We start from the raw sequence: 16607 nt of genomic DNA, 5'->3' as shown, positions 1-16607 counted from the left end.
ATGAATCGATTGCTGAAATCAGAGATGTCGCCTTTAAGAAGAAAAATAATAATTTAGGGGGAATGAAAAGAAAGAAAGAAATCACAACACAGAACTTGTTTTTGTCCTGGGAAGGAAAAGAGAGATTTTCTGCTTTTCAAAGCTTTGAACTAAAAGCAAATCTTGCATTCAAACCTGCAGGCTATTTGCCTTTACCCAACTTGCTATGAATTTGATATCTGAAAGCACTAAGGCTCGGTTGAAACACAATCATGCAGATTACATGAAATGCTGTTGGCATTGCCTAACTGCTTACCTTGCTCTCTCCCAGTACCCAGCCAGTGACTTAATTATCACAGGTATTCATTGCAGTCATTCAGGACTTCCTGCATCCTTTCATGTTTCTGTAATTAAGAACAAAATTCTGCTGGTCAGGAACATGCAACTGTTTTTTTTACCAAAGCAAACAGAAAACAATCCCTCATCCAAACAAGATAAAACTGACACACTGGAATTTTTCTCATGGTGACTGTAAGTTCACATGCCTCTTAACTAAAACTCACTAGCTTCAAGTTAAAGGAGAAACCCACTTCAATGACATTTGAGAACTGATTAATTTACCAAATTCATTGCCACTGTGGTTGCAAAAACAAAGCTAATTCCACACATAAACAAAGAGAAACAATGTTTTTACTTTGACAGAAGAATTCTAAATTAATCCCCAGCAACATCATATAGGAAAGCCTGGCCTGAAAGAAGAAAAAAAAAAATGCTTTAGGAAGAAAAGAAAGAACATGAAGAAAATTCAATAGAGCTACTTGGGCTCAAAAGAACAGCTCTGTGCCTAAAGTTTTTCCGCTCTGACAAACAGCAGGGAGACTTACTCTTTAGAGGATTTAACTGGAATCAGTCATTCAAAGCTTTAAAGTTGCTTAAAAAAAATACTCAAGGGACTGCATGACTCTGCTTTCTGCAACAAGTAGTATAACCAACAGTCCCTCTAGTGGGCATAAAAATGTAAAGCTGACTGCAGCACAAAGCGGGAATTCAATTTTTATTCTCTCTCTCAATTACTTCTCTGTGCTGCTTTGACACTTCTCATCTAAATTATGTATTTAGAATAAAACTAGCATTTGCAGCCATTTAAATGATATTGATGGGGCTCAACAGAAGGAAACACATACATACATTACATATTAATATACACACCTAGATTTATGCACAAAGACTAAAAAGTTCCAATGTATTTCTGTTCTGCTTGTGCTTTTATCCCAAGATGAAATTAAAAAAAAACAAAACACCTCCATATAACTTGAGATAGTCAAGATGTCTTGCAGGATCACCTGTGTCTACATATCATTACTATAAAATATAAAGTAGACTAGAACATACCATTAACTACACCTCTGAAAACCCTACATATTATGAATGATGGAATGAACAGTTTGCATGCTTAATACCCCTCTCCTTCTACCAGAAATGCTACACAAAAGCTACATGAGGCATATTTTACACTAAGAACTGCATGCAGACATATTCACAGGTAGATGAATATTAAAAGCTGCTTAAACTGTCAAGAATCTGGAATATGCTGAAATAACATCACATTAAATAGTTTTTCTAGTCATGAAAGCAGCATAGGCTAAACTCACAAGTTCATGCTAAGTTCCATCAAGAATACACCAGAGAAGCCCAGCAGAACCAGAGGATTCAAATATGAAAAATTATGACGTATTTTTGGCTTAGAATGCAAAGGCATTGCTCAAAGACATGAAAGCAATTTCAAAAACAAAAATGACCTATCCATTGACCAATGAGTGGGTGGAATGATTGAGTCTTGTCCATCAATCTCAGATTTTTCTGTAAAGCCCACTGATGGTAACCCACAAGTGTAAACCAACCATCTAAGTCATGTCCCATTCCAGAATTTTTCACATGGCTCTGTAGCACTTCATTATGAGACCACCCCTGTATATATGGCAAGTATCTAAGGGAAGTATGTGCAATAGCATTTATAAACCACTGAAAATGCTTGTTGCACTACACATCCACTCAGTTACAGACAACAGTTTCATACAAAATAAATGAAGTAGTTAAAATATAAAATATATTGTGTACATACAACTATGCAAGTAGAAAGAACAGCAGTAAAACTACAGCCCAGGCTTTGGTCTTAGGAAGATAACAACCAAAGACCCCAGACAAGCCACTTCCTGTTCTACGTCACTTTAATACACTTGCCAAGAAGAGGTTTTTGTTCAGGTTAGCTGAGGTGAAACAAGAACCACTTTTAACCTTTCACTTTTTTGTTAGCTAGGCTTTCCATGGACACATCAATACCCTCAAAAAAAAAAAAAAATTGGGGTAAAGAGGATATAATGAACAGCTTATACTAGTGTTAGTTACAAAATAAAGAAATCAATGTCATGGCAACACTGTAATTGGAAAGTATTAGAATACGCATCCTCCTCCCTTGCAGCAGACAAACAATCCATTACTCACATATGGCTGATGTTTAGTTTCTCATTTCCAATACACTTCCCATTTCTCACTGGTTGAATATAATCTTTGTATGCTCCGTGGTCACAAGCACAAGATGCAGGAGCCACATGACATCAGCAGGAGCAGACATGCACTGCAAAGGGTGAGTGTGCAGCCAGAGTCCTCAGCAAGGCTCACTGCAGTCTGTGCCCTTAGGACTCGGAATGGAAATATGAGCAGCTCACTACAAGCTGCATGGTCCAAGTTTCCTTATCAAATGCTTTTCAAACCAAGCCATCAGCAGCAGCAACAGGAGAGGAAACAAACATCAGCTTTGTTCCTAAATGACCTGAGAAGTTTTATTGCTCAGTAGGTAAAGTCACAAATTCAAGATTCAAAAAGGCAAAAACAAATTCAGTTGCCTACAACAACAGCTCAGATCTCTGACAAGTGTCAACAAAGACCAACTTCAGTGACATTTTTCTTTTCTTTTTTAATAGAACTAAGCTCCATATAAAATTACTTGTGTACAATGATTTATGATTATCCCTCTTCCCATATAACTTTCTGCCTTCCATAAGGAGGAATGCCTCTCTCAGAGCTACACCACAGTTACTGGCCAGTGACCTCAACTACCACATATCAAATTGAACTTAAACAAGAAGAGCAAAAAGTGAAGAGCGAGTACGCTGACCCAGTATGTTTTTAACTTGATGCCATGGAAAGGCAAGTGCTTGCAGCTCCTGCTGAGCTCACAGGGAGAGGCAGGGAACCAGGTGGCACTTCCTCATCATTTGGCAGTGACTTGCAAAGGTAAGGAAATAAGGGAAGAGGCCCCAGCTGTCTCATAATACAAAGTATGAATGCACAAGATAAACCATGCCCTTTACTCTCTATTCAGAGCACAGCACTCAATACAGTTCCTTTAGTCATTTAGGGACTCCCAGGTAGGACAAGAGGACAACACCCAGTGCAGCAACAGTCATATTTGGTGGGACTTGTCCAAAGAGTAGGTTCTAAAAATTAAGTCTGCAACTAGTCTTAACCCTTCAACACAAGGGAATAACAGCACAGCAGCAAAACAAGTGCTGTAACACCTCAGAGTCCCTACTGGGGCCTCCATAGTGAATAAAGCTTCCCCTGACTTCACTGACACATTTAGCCTCACTAAATCATGCCTTGATACAACTAGCCTTATTAGTACTCTATAGTACTTAACTACCATAGTAATAATACAAAAGTATACAGTGTCCCTGCAAGCAATAAAGCAACAGATCTGACCCAACATATGAGGCCCTTTGGTTTTAGTGGGACTGCATATGTCTAAGATCAGTGTTAGCTATGGACTTGGTTTTCTCCCCCATGTCAGTGTCAGAACCATTACTCACAGTATTTCCACAACTCTCTCTCCAAGCAGAATTAAAAATTTCCATGACTTCTTTAACAGCCCAACATGGATCATGTTTGAAGCACGGTACTGATTTCACTGATCCAGAAAAAATATATATACATATATATATATATATACATATATATAGACATACATACACATACCATATGTATCTAGGAAATGACTAATCATAGTTGAGCACACTTTGAGATGTTGCCAAACCCTTTATGGCTCCATATCCCAATTCAGTTTGATCTCTTTTCGCATATGAAAGCCTGCCATACTTTGGTCTGACTTCGGCCTCTCATCTGGGTGCCAGATAATTTGCAACAGTTTTTAAGTGATTCAGTGAAATTAAGATGCTGTCTGTACCTGGGAGGTCATGACAAGAACCTGACACACATTTAACTCCTGCATGAAAACTCATCCAGAAATACAGTGAGTTTACATCATGGCTGTAATTGCTTTAGGACCTGATTCAGCAAAGTACTCAAACACTGACTTCAAAAGAACTTAAAAATACGCCAAACACGTGCTACAATACTTTACCAAAGTGTATTTTAGAAAAGACAGATGGAATAGTTTCTGTTTTGCTATTAAAGCTTTAAGATGCTGATTGACTACATAATCAGGACATGCCCTCCATGCTATATGTACTGATGAGGTTGAAAAACTACTTAGCAACAAGCTGAATAAGTCCTTAATAAAACAACTTTAAACTTTAACAACATAGAATTCATTCATGTAAAAACCTGGTTTGAGAATTATCCATACCTACAACCTGATTCTTGACAGGAGACACATATTACAGCTCACTCTGCTAGGAAAGTGGTGGAAAGCCAAACCAGCCATACAACCTGGCTTCAGGCCCAGCCAGCCAGTTCAGCCAGCCCGCAACATCACAGTACTGTAAACTGTTTCAGATGGCACCAGGCCAAGCCGTAGGGATAGCCAAAAGGTGGGAAGCTCATGTAAGTAAGCCCTTCTCCTTAATTCTCCTGAGCCAGCCCTGTCTCCAAATCATGCACTCCAGCCAACATCCTTCCTGTGTGAAGCTCTGCCGTATCCCAGGAATGCCTGGAAAGGGAAAGCAGGAAGCAGCAGGACCAAAACTGATGGATGGAGAAGCTCCCAAGGAGAGACTACTTGTTCTATTATCTGGACACCAGAAAAATTTGCCCTTTGTAGGTGTTAGTTTCTTTCCGTGCCACTTTTTACTACATACACACACACACACACATATATATATACCACATATATAAACATGGGTTTATGTCCCAAATAAGGACAAATGAGACAAGCAGGCTTCCTCTGGGAATAAATCATATCAGGAGAGATGTCAACACCGGTTGCTTGAAATTCCAGTGCAATTCTGATTTGACCCAACATGAATGCAAGATACCTAAATTTGTCTTCACTGCTGCTTCTTTTAAGTAAAAGCCAAAAGACAAGTTTCTACTGCCCTTGATAATGGTGCAACAAAGCATGCTATGCATGGGACTAGAAGGTAACTGAAAAAACAGATCCTCTCACACTTGGAATTGCAATGCAAGCAGGACTCACAAGAATACAAATCTGAGAGGGCCAATGTGGTGTACACAGCTGACTAAGTACTGCAAAACTCCAACTTAATGCAACCAATGGAGCAAAATCCTTCTCAGAATACATAAGCAACAGGAAAAGATAGATCCTTTAAACTAACACCCCCAGCTGAAGAGGCGTTCTTCAAACTGCTGTGTATGTTCCTGTACCAATGACTTTCACTCAAGTAGTGCCACAAAGAACAAAGCAGCTTGTTGGGAACAATCTATGTTACGCTGGCTCTACAGAGTTTGTAAAGTGAAGAGCATCTTTTAGTTTTAGCCAAGTAAACAAAGGACAAAAGAGCAAATACATTCAGCGCGATTCACCTTGTTTTCATTAGAAAAATGACAACCAATACTGCTGCGCTGCCTGTGAACTTCAAAACAAATAAATAAATTGACAAATAACAGCAACATGCTTTTTAATTCCTTTTGATCATTAGTTATGAAAGTTCACAGGAAGTTTATGCTACCCCCTCTGACTTATCTTCTAAGGCCCGCTAGAGACTCTAAGAAGAAAATGTCAGCCTGACATTCCTTTGGACAAAAGGCAATGACTTTGCTATGGGATTACTTCGGTAGTTCAGTCATGACTCGAACAGTCAAGTTGGCTTGGAGACTGTGAACTGCTGATAACTTGCTGAGAGGGTGCCTGTAAGCCCTGCTTAGCACTGTCAGGAAGGAAGGGAGTTGTGTGAGCACTACCCAGCACTCACTCCTCCGATCACCTACATCCCACAGAAACCAAAGCCAGCAATGGCACATGTTCTCGTAGGCATATAATGAGTTTGTACTGCCTTACTGCCATAATCATAACAGCATGCAGATTTTACAAGCTGAAGACAATAAAGCTATTTTCCTCTTTATTTTGTATAGAACAGATAAACAAAATATTGCTTTGAATATATACAGTTCCTTTCATTCTTGGCCCTCAGTGTGCTCTACAGAGCTGGGTAAATGTCACTGCTGTCCAGCTGCTTGGAACAAAGGAGTTAAGTAAATCTATGTGTGGGGCTGCACTGGTCCCCTAAGAAAGACTTAATGACTGAGCTCTGCCCACAAGGCTCTGCTGCCTCCCGTGAGGTTGTATTTAGGCCCTGAGAGGCAGTCAGGATCAGCCCAATTCCAAGTGGCACTGAAACACTTTCCTTCCTGGAAAACAGTTTACTTGGGCATGGGAGACTGCTGAGGTTAAGCCTTCCTTTTAGCTCGTTTCCAGTGCCATGCAAGAAATGAAAGTCAGTAACAAAAGAGCAACTAGGATCAGCTTGAGACAAAAGAAAAAAAAGTAACCAGAATACACAGACAGTTCAAAAACATTTAGAGGCACCTCAGTGCTTCACGGGTTAAGCAATGAAGAGACATCCCAATGAGCCACAGCCATGATAACTCTGAACAGAGAGCAGCCCGGGGCTTGAGCTAGCACAGCTGCATTGTTTTCAGAAGGGAGGCCGTGCCTCCACACATTGCCCCATCACACTGTGGGGCTGAACAGACCTCCTGGAGTCAGCCCCAGGACTCTGTGCTGAGTTCCATTGTGCAGCACAGAGATCCCCTGAGCAAAATGCTGCAGACCACAGAGGAAGTATGTCCCATCATTGGGAATTCAGCTCCGAGTGCTTGAGCTCCTGATGAATGCCTGAAAAGCAAGGTCATCCTTCCTCCCCCAGCTCAGTGAACTCTTCCAAAAGGAGGTGGGGGACGGCTTCACAACCAAGGAAGGACTCACTTGAATCCCTGGGTCAGTCTACTGGTTGTTACACACCCACCAGTCTCCTCTTTCACCATTAAGAGTAGAAGTTAATACTTAAAGAAAAAAATAAGAAGTTAGAAGTAGTCATTTTGCTTTACTCTCATCAAGACAGAAGGTTCAGAAATAAGATTTTGCCTCCTGCCATTAAGAAGCATAATTTCTTCTTTTAATTACATTCCTTCCCTTCCTATTTTAAGACAAAAGAAAAGCAAGAATCAACTTTTTTTTAACTTTTTTTCTTTTTTGTAAGAAACATCTGACTGAAAAGGGTGGAACTTGGGAAAGTACCAGTATTTTTCTTCCAAGTCTGGGAAAACTATACAGCTTATACAGGCCATGACACTGTTATGGATATTTTTCTTTAAAAACACTGGATTAGGTCCATGTAGTCACTGGATGTTCCCCATTGCTGTATACGTTGCTTTAAGGGGACAGAAAACTCCCTGGAACCACTGCTCCTTGCAACTGATAGGAAAATGGTGATGTCTTACAATGCCAGTTGAGAAGCGGTCCTTCAGTGGGCAAAGAGCACGTGGATCATTCTCAATTCCTCACACAGCTGTGCTGAGGTTTAAACATATAAATATGAGCTGTGACACTGGCAGCTGGGCATGTGTATGCTCACTGCAAACACAGGCTAGCGCCTACCATGCTGGAAGCAACCTATGGAAAATCTGAACCATAAGATGCAAATCATTAATAGCATGCATCAACACTTGCTTTGGGGAAAATTCCCCATTCAAGAACAGACATGCTGATTATGACACCAGTTCTTTCATTTCCTGATGTATGAAAGTCCCATCAGTAAATATGAGATCTGTGTACTTACTGAAAGCACAAAACAGTGCTCTCAGTTTGCCAGAAAGATCTGAAAGGGCCTTTCTGCGTGTTTATAGGTGAAATCCACACTGAAGGAAGCAGAGTAGGGACCCAAGAAGGATTCAGAAAAATCCAACGCTGTTCTTGATTTTAACCCCATTCTGTTACATGACCTTGGACAACTTTCTTCACCTACTAACAGAATACCTGCTTGGCTTTCTGAAGCTCTGACAAATGAAAAGCAACACAGTAAACTGAAATCTCACCGTAGACATCAAACCATATGTACAGTTCATCACATGATACAATTCTAGACATAAACCAATCTCCAAGGCTATTTCCAGTTTCTCAACCCATTCAGCATCCATCTATTTTTTATACCCCCTCCAGTGGTCAAGCAGTTTTCTTCATCATCCCTACCACCATAATCTGAACCTTTGCCCCCAATTCACACAGTCCCACAGCACAACAAAAGCAAAGGTAATCCAGAGGGAAAGCTTTAGACCACCATGTCTCCTGCCTGCGTATGAAATGAAATCACAGATTTGCACCATTTTTCTTAGACAAAGATTTTATATCTGATAACACTCTAAAGTCTTACATAGTTACACTGCAAGATTAAAAAAAAAAAAAAGATCTACACCATAGGCCATTTTAAAAAACCCTTCCATCCAGCTGCATTCAGAATAAGTTCTACTGCACCTGTCTTACACAGTGGTTACAAAGTTCCTACACAGACTGGTGTTTTATCATGAATGCCATCTCTTATTTGCTGCACTGTGACCTGGAGCAAATCTTAACAATCCTCATACCTCATCTCCTTTGGAACAACTTCCAAGCCTAACACACATTACTTACAAACCACCTGTAAGTTGTTCAAATCAGGAGCTTGCCTTCCCCATTCCCAGACATCTAGAACACTTGTGGAAAGACAGAAAGCCAACAAGCTGTACATTAAGACTTTTTTTTAAAAACACAATGCCATCTTACATCCATTTAGAATGGCATTTAAAATACATTAGGAAACATAGCCCTCCCCTGTAAATTGCCATGAGCCACAGGTAACCGACTCCATCTTGGTTTTCTCATCTCTAAAGATGTGGAAATAAACGAAGCTTATTAGAAATACTGTTAATATAAATGTGTTAAACTTAATACAGTGGCCAAAGACTGCTGGAAGGAAAGCATGGCTGTACTGAGAAGAGGCTGATTTTATCTCTTCATTTAACCACATTCTTACTACTAACCCCATTTAGGAGAATGTATTACCATAACCCCCAAATGTTTTCACTACACTGTTCTGAAAACCTCAGCTGGGCCAGGGAACAGAAAAGACACGCCATGCACACGCAGAGAATGAAAGTCAACTGCTTGAACACCATCTCCTGAAAGAAGGAGCAAGTCCATTAACAAAAGCCACCCCTAAATGCAGCACTGCACCTCTGAGAACAGCAGCAGCAGGCATCTGAGGTGGAGAACAGAGCAGACCGCTATGACTCATGCTTTAAGTCTAGTCAGTGAAAAATCTGGCAGAAGTGTATTGTTTGACTATGTCTGCACATTCCCAGGAGATTTATAGCTGCTTATTAAATCATCTGTTCCTGTTAAAACCGAAGAAATTGTATATGTTTCACTGAATTTTACATCTGGTAGAAAGACCTCTTAGCCATTAATACAGAGTAGAGGTTTTTCTATTGGGGGAACCACACAAATGGTTTTAAAGACCTTAATTGTGACAGGAAATAAAACCTGCCAAGGGATGGGCTGCAGGGGGGATTGGAACCTGCTGCATCAGCGGATGGATCTCCCTGCTTGCTTCTCTGCTCTGCTATGTCAATTGTCAAAATCAGGTGGGTGAAAAGGACTTTCTACTAAAGACAGGAAACAAATGCTTTCTACAGAGGAAAAACTCTGTAGAATCTTAAAACCTTATCTCATCTTAAAACCCAATGAAAAAGTCAAGGAGCTATATTCAGCCCTGCTCTATGCATGGATATGGCAACATGAGCGCTTGCTGGTTTGTGTACAAAAACAGAAAAGGAAAGAATGTTTGCTTCTGTGTGTGTAGGGATGCACAGACTGCCATCTCAATCCATTCTGTTCAACTACGACAAGATACTTTATTATTTCAAAATTCTTTACAGAGCACCTCCACCCTCCACTGAAAAAAACTGCACAAACAAGCACTTTCCTTATCCATCTCCCCTCCTCCACTCTCACTTTTTTGGTGGGTTTTTGTCATTTGGGGTTTTTTTTGCCCTTGGGTGCACATACAGTTTAGCTCCCTGAGATAGCCATCTCTCAACATTATTGTTATTAAATAGAAGCTAATGTAAGCTAACGTTCTGAATTCCCAGAAGGTAGGGAAAATGTGCTCATTCTATATTAACCCCTTAAAAATAAACAAAAGTCTAGGCACATTTGCTGAACACCAGAGAATGTAAAAATACTGTATCCAGTTCTGGCACTGGAGCAAGGACCTACCTTGAAAACATAGAAAAAGCCCTTCTGAGTCAAACCGATGGTACATCTAGCTCAAAAATCCACCTCCAAAAGTGGTGAAAGGCGATGCTGGTCAGGGCAAGCCCATGACCATAGCTGCTTTCTATCTAATTTTCTTTGTCTGTTTGAGACTGTAGACCATGGGTAAGCAGAGCTGAATAGCAGAAAGATTTGCATCATTTTGCTAACAGTGCATTTGTTGCTCTCCCTGTATAAACAAAACGCTATCAGATAGCCATGTCTGAACTGCACTACTTAGCATAAAAGTCAGCAACCTGGGAGACTGGGAGCATAATAATAAGGCCAAGACCCATACCAGTTTACCCACACACAATGCCCAAATGCCACAAGCAAGGGAGCTGAGAACCACCATGCCCCTGGATGCAGCTGTGGCAGATGTGCCAGCAGGCACTGGATGCGGGGGGACAAGGGATGGGTTTTCAGCACATTTTCTTTCACTTTTTTGAAATGCTTTCTTGTTTTCCAGCAAGCTGCCTTTTACATGACCAGATGAAGGTAGCCATGTAGATTCAGCAGGAACTACGCTAAACCAGACTGATTTATGCAGTAAATCAGGTACACTCTCAGAACACAAAGGCAGAGCTGTATAGCTCTACAAACCGTTCTATACTGTGTTTATTTTTTTTTGACAAAGAGACAGAAATTGTCTGCCCTTACTTTCTCTCGCTCTGCTATCCCTTTTGGACTGTCTTCACTCAAGCACTCTGGTTCAGTGATAAAGGAACAAACACACATGGCAAATCTGAAATCCCAGCAGCCTGTATGAAAGCAGGAATCAGCACTTTTACATTCAGTAGTGTTACATAGTCAGCCTACAACCCTACAGCTGCACAGACCCCAACCATAACTACATTCCCACCTATCATGCTAACTGACTTTCTAGTGTATCAATCAGTTGTTAGTTAAAAGAATTACCAAGTGATTTGTTCACAAACCAATTGTGAACTTATCCGTAATGGTGTAACACCACCACACTTTAACCCATTACAGGTGAGACATCATGACTAAAGCATGCCATTGCTGCAACCGACTGCCCAGTAAGCTTTGGACTGGTCTCATGTGACAAGTCTCTCTTGGTGGTGTTGGAAAATCAAGAGCGTCATTTGATCCTGAATAATCTTCCTCATATCTTTTGATTTAGTTCTTCTTCCTTAACAGGGAGGCAGTTATGCTAATTGATGTAACTTTGTCCTCTGTGCCACGCACACAGTCACACCGTAACACACAGCCAGTGAACTTGGAGCAAACATGAACCTGGGACAACACATTCTCCATCACAGCACCAGTGTGTGCCACCCCACAGACACACGTCCTCAATGATCCAGCCACATAATACGTGACTTCATAGCATTTCAAAAGAGAGCTTCATACTGCTGAGGAGGAGGGTGGGTCATTTAATATCACAGAAGGCACACAAATACTGCTGACCCCTCTCACTGGGGAACACTGTACGAGAAGTGATGAGACCTGAGACCATTTTCAAGCGTGGGATGCAGAATCCTACTCAATTGTTGCTCCAACAAGAGGCTACAGCAGTAATTTATGGGGGCAAATGTTCTCCTCACCAGAACCCTTTTGTTCTTCTCAAGCAATTGTTTCATAAGGAGTGCTTCTGTGCCCACATCTGCAAACACTGAGAACAGCTGCCAGCCACAATAGGAAATGGTTGACACTGACTGAGCATATTTCTGAAACCCCACCAATTCTACTCCACAAGAAAAAAGATATATACCAGTAACAAGAAAACCCAAGAGAATTTGATCATCTTTATTCTGCACTTTTGCTGAGAAGTAAGGATCTTTGTTTTCTCTCTCAGCCCTTCATGTTATTCACAAAGGGAACTACAAACCTAACCAATTCTTTAAGTGGTTACTCCCTGAACCTTGTGGTTTAAGTCTTGGTCAAAGTAAGATCATTCACACAGGAAGCATGACTCTTAGGTGGCAAAGCAAAGCCGTTCTGACTCCCAGCCATCTAACATCTAGCTTGTTTTGACTGTACCGATCTGCTGCCTCACTAGCCCCTGTTCCTCCAAATGACTGAGAGGCAGACATCAGCAGAAAAAAATACCAAAAATCCTTAGAAAGAAAGATGACCTACAGGCCAGCACAGAGCTGGGGACCAAGCATTTCCACCCCATTCACACCTCTCACCTACAAGCACCTTTCACATCCATACAGGCACAATCTATGGCCTTCCAGCTTTTATCTTTAGCAAATCATTTTAAATGGAAAACACAATCAGTATGAGAATCTCTCTGAAAAGTTGTTTCTTCCTCTTTGTTTTTCTTCCTTCTAATGAAAGTATTTTTTAGTCAAAGAGTGCACAATATATGGTTGGAAAACTTTGCCTATTACTAAAATCAAATGCAAAACAAACAAACAATATCAATTTTTTGATAGGTTTGCCATGCCAAGGCCCACAGCTTCCATTCTCAGGGATTCTCTGGAGTATTTATTTGTTCACACAGAACTGCAGTTCTGAACTACCATCCTCTCCTCTGGCAGAATCTTTGGTCTTGCTGGGGGCTTGGTAGCAACATTAAAATAGTTTCAGTAACATAAGTAGGAAAAGAACCGTGAAATAAACAATGTTATTCAAATGTGTGTTTGACCATCCCATGTAGATACTCATCTACACTAAGAAAAGTGAAAGATACCACCTCACTCTCTCAGAAGACAAGGTGCAGGTTCCTGTAAGCAAGTGTCACTGCTTCTCCACACTGTGTAGATGCAATTATTCTGCTCTAGTGTCCATCAGACAGGTGGGAGAGAGGCTGAGGCACAGTCTTATCTCCTGCTTTCTCTCCAACAACACAACAGAAAGCAGACAGTGAGAAGAAACTCCTGTTACTGGGTTTAAGCATTTCCATGCCTTGAGTCAGTTCCTTGAGTGGCTGCAAGATAACCTAAACCAATCTCAAAAGTTAAGGAACATGTAAAGACTGAACTCATCCTATTAGCTCTCTATATTTCAAATCTTTGGGATTCATGTTTCCAAGTTTTCCACTGTTGGTATGGAAGACAGAAAAGGCCAAGATTCACTGATAACTGAACACCAGAAAAACAAGCCTTGTAGAATTAAATAAAATAAAATTAAATTTAAAAAAATCACCATAAAACAGTGGATTTGGCAAGAGTAAAAAGATTATATGTATTTTTTTGCATTTATCACTCACCATCTCCCACAAAACCATACTATAAGGGCACACTGCGACAAAACAATCCTAGCTCTATCTTTAAATAATCTTAACCACAGTAATTACATACAGAGCAAACATGAACTGCTTCACTTGCCAGCAAAACACAGCAGCAAGGGGACTACAACATGGTAGCCCTTAAAGGATGAAAAGTGAAAAAATAAATCAGCCAATCTGGAATTTGAATACTAGAGGGCCAGACCAGCCAATGCCAGTGACTGCACTGCTATACTTCATGACACAAATGAGAGACTTCTGATAACTGTGGTTTCAATGACAGCTTTTTCTTCCTTGCTGAAAGCTGCCAATGACTTCTTGCAGGCTGCTGCCACCATTCTGAGTGCTGACGCAGCTGTAGTCTCCCAGGGGAGATGGGCATTCAGGATATGACACATTCTGCAGACACCACAACATACCTACCCCAACTCCCTCTCCCCCTCCACCCACAAAAGAATGGTACTTCCTGGAGATGAATATCAACTAATTTAGAAGGGATCCACCAACTTAGTGCATGAGGTTTCACATTACCAAAGCTTTCTGTTACCATTTCAGAGCAAATATCAACATATTCAACTACATATCACTCTTCCCTCACTAGGTTACAATGTTTGGGAACAGTCTTTCTCTTCAACAGTTCTACTTAGAGCCCACTTCATAGCCATTCCTGCAATAAGTTACCAACTAAATCTCCATGTGCTGTCTATACTTCACTCCCTAAAAACAACCCTCAACCGCAAAAAGCACATGCTACCAAAAGCCTTCCTTTCAGATCAAACTGCAAGCAAACAAGCTGCTGTATGTTCTTGACCTAAACAGCCTGATCAGGATCCTTACAAAATAAATACACAAAAACCCCCCAGATGTGGTGGCTTCATCCCAGTCCCCAAGGAACATCTGTGTACATCTCATAATCCTGAGAGAGAAGGGTGCATCTGATGTTCCCTTCTCTGGAGAGGCCCCGAGCTACAGATGGAGGCTGTGTGAAAGTACACCGCCGAGGCACAGATCAGCCTATGATTATTTCTCGTTGGATGCACAGCTCCCTTTGAATTCTCTCCTAATTACAACAGCCTTGTGCACACATGTTCATTGCCCAAACTGTGGGTGGGAGACACATCTGCCTCCAGCTCTCTGAAAACTTTATAAAGCTTAGTTCTCAAGACCACTGAAAACAAGCATGGGCCTTTCTATTGGCTTCATCGGACTCATGTTCTTCCATTTAAAAAGCACCAGAACCACGCTGAATAGTTCTATTCAAACACAGAATCCACCGGGCTAATATTGCGAGACTGGAAGAGTAAACAGCTTTGTCCATACACTGGCATAGCAAATCTTATTCACCACACTCAACGTTTATTTCCTCCTGACTGACTAGAAAGCAATTTAGACAGAAACTAGATGTGAGTAAATCCTTGACTGGAAATCAGAAAAATATTTCTAACTAATATACCAGCAAAGAATTAGAAAAGCTTTCCAACAGACAAAACCATGGGTTCAAAATGCTGTGTGCTGTGTCATTTGTAAGGGATACACTCACCTCCCAAGCATTGGCCCTAATGGCCCAAAAGGACTCTCCCAGGGGTGCTAATATCTGGGGCACCAATGGTGCAGGGTAAGCATGTAACCTTCCCACATGCACAGCAATCCTTATTAGCACCTCAGCCTCACTGTGCCTGCTGGGGCACAGACCAGATATATTGGCCAAAACTGGAATCCAGTTTTGAAAATATTCCATTTTGTTTTTTTGGAGATTCACTCTTCATCCTTATAAACCATCTTTTCAGATAGGATAAATATATATTTTTTTCTTTCTCTTCTTTGACAGAAATTCTGGGAGTTGCTTTCAGCTAAAGAAAACAATCTTCCACTTGCCCAGTCAACTGAAGAAGCAGCACCTTTAAAAACAAAAGAACTGGTCCCTCTGCAGTGATTCATAGCCTGCACAGCAAATGAAATGAAAGACTAAGGATAAAATCTAGTTCATTAAAAGAAAAACTACACTCCACATCAGACAGATGCTCTGGGAGTCCTAAAAATAAACTTGGTTTCCAATAAGGAAATATTGAGGAAGAAGAGATCTTGTATGTTTTCTTCATGAAGAAGCCTTCAGGTTCCAAATTCTGTCTACACTGCTCAGATTCAACACTACCTGTTTCCTTCAAGAACCTAAACTCAGTTTCCCCAAAGGATATTCTGAACTTCAGACACTTGTACACAATACTCAATACATTCAAGTAGTCTAAAGCATAATAAAGAAAAGCAATGCTCAACAAAGAACACACGCCATTTGGGAACATAGATGATTTGGATCACTATCCAGAAGTTTAAATCTTCATATTTTTGGACATAGTGAAATTAGCCAGAGCCTGTCACACAAGTAAACTTTCCCACAAGTTTTACAACACAGGAAATCTTAGGACTAGGAAAAACAAAAACAAATGCAAGAAGATAGCGTTTATCTGAAGCTAATCAGGTACTAATCATCTGAGAAACTTTACGTCAACTTCCTACACATGGGTTCTGTACCTGAAAGGGTGAAGCGCTATGCTTTCAAATAACAGATGTGAGTGGCACATTGATTAAGATTTAAGCAGCGTGCTCTGAATATTCTGCTTGTTTTCTCCAGAGGGACAAAGCAAAAGGACTGTCAGTGTCAGAAAAGGACTTACAGTATTTGAAGAAATTCTGCTGAGGGCTCAGTTCATACATGGTCCACCTTCCATGCTGAAACAAACCCAAGTGCTTTGCTATGAGCTCTTCCGTTAGAGCAGCAAGATTCAGGTACTCCCTTAATTTAAATAATAAAAATAATTAAAAAAAATAATCAGTAAGTCACTGTATTAAAAAACATCACCACCACCACCCCCTAGGGCAAGTGCT

At 40.7% G+C, this 16607-nt stretch overlaps 1 protein-coding gene across 5 annotated transcripts in view; it reads right to left on the bottom strand.

Annotated features, from left to right (window-relative positions):
- DENND2B (DENN domain containing 2B) overlaps positions 1 to 16607 on the bottom strand; it is a 139642-nt gene that overhangs the window by 108419 nt on the left and 14616 nt on the right. For 4 of the 5 annotated variants that reach the window (XR_014947068.1, XM_032445153.2, XM_032445156.2 and 1 more), the window contains exon 2: positions 296 to 383. The gene's annotated coding sequence lies outside the window, so the exon portion shown is untranslated. Of the gene's footprint in view, positions 1 to 295; positions 384 to 16396; positions 16516 to 16607 lie in introns of all 5 variants that reach the window. The other variant, XM_015864089.3, reaches the window with a different exon arrangement.

The sequence above is a fragment of the Coturnix japonica genome, chromosome 5 (genome assembly GCF_054131305.1).
Source record: "Coturnix japonica strain WE chromosome 5, WE-NBRP24, whole genome shotgun sequence".
NCBI classification, from domain to species: Eukaryota; Metazoa; Chordata; class Aves; order Galliformes; family Phasianidae; genus Coturnix; species Coturnix japonica.
This window is presented reverse-complemented; position numbering and strand designations above follow the sequence as displayed.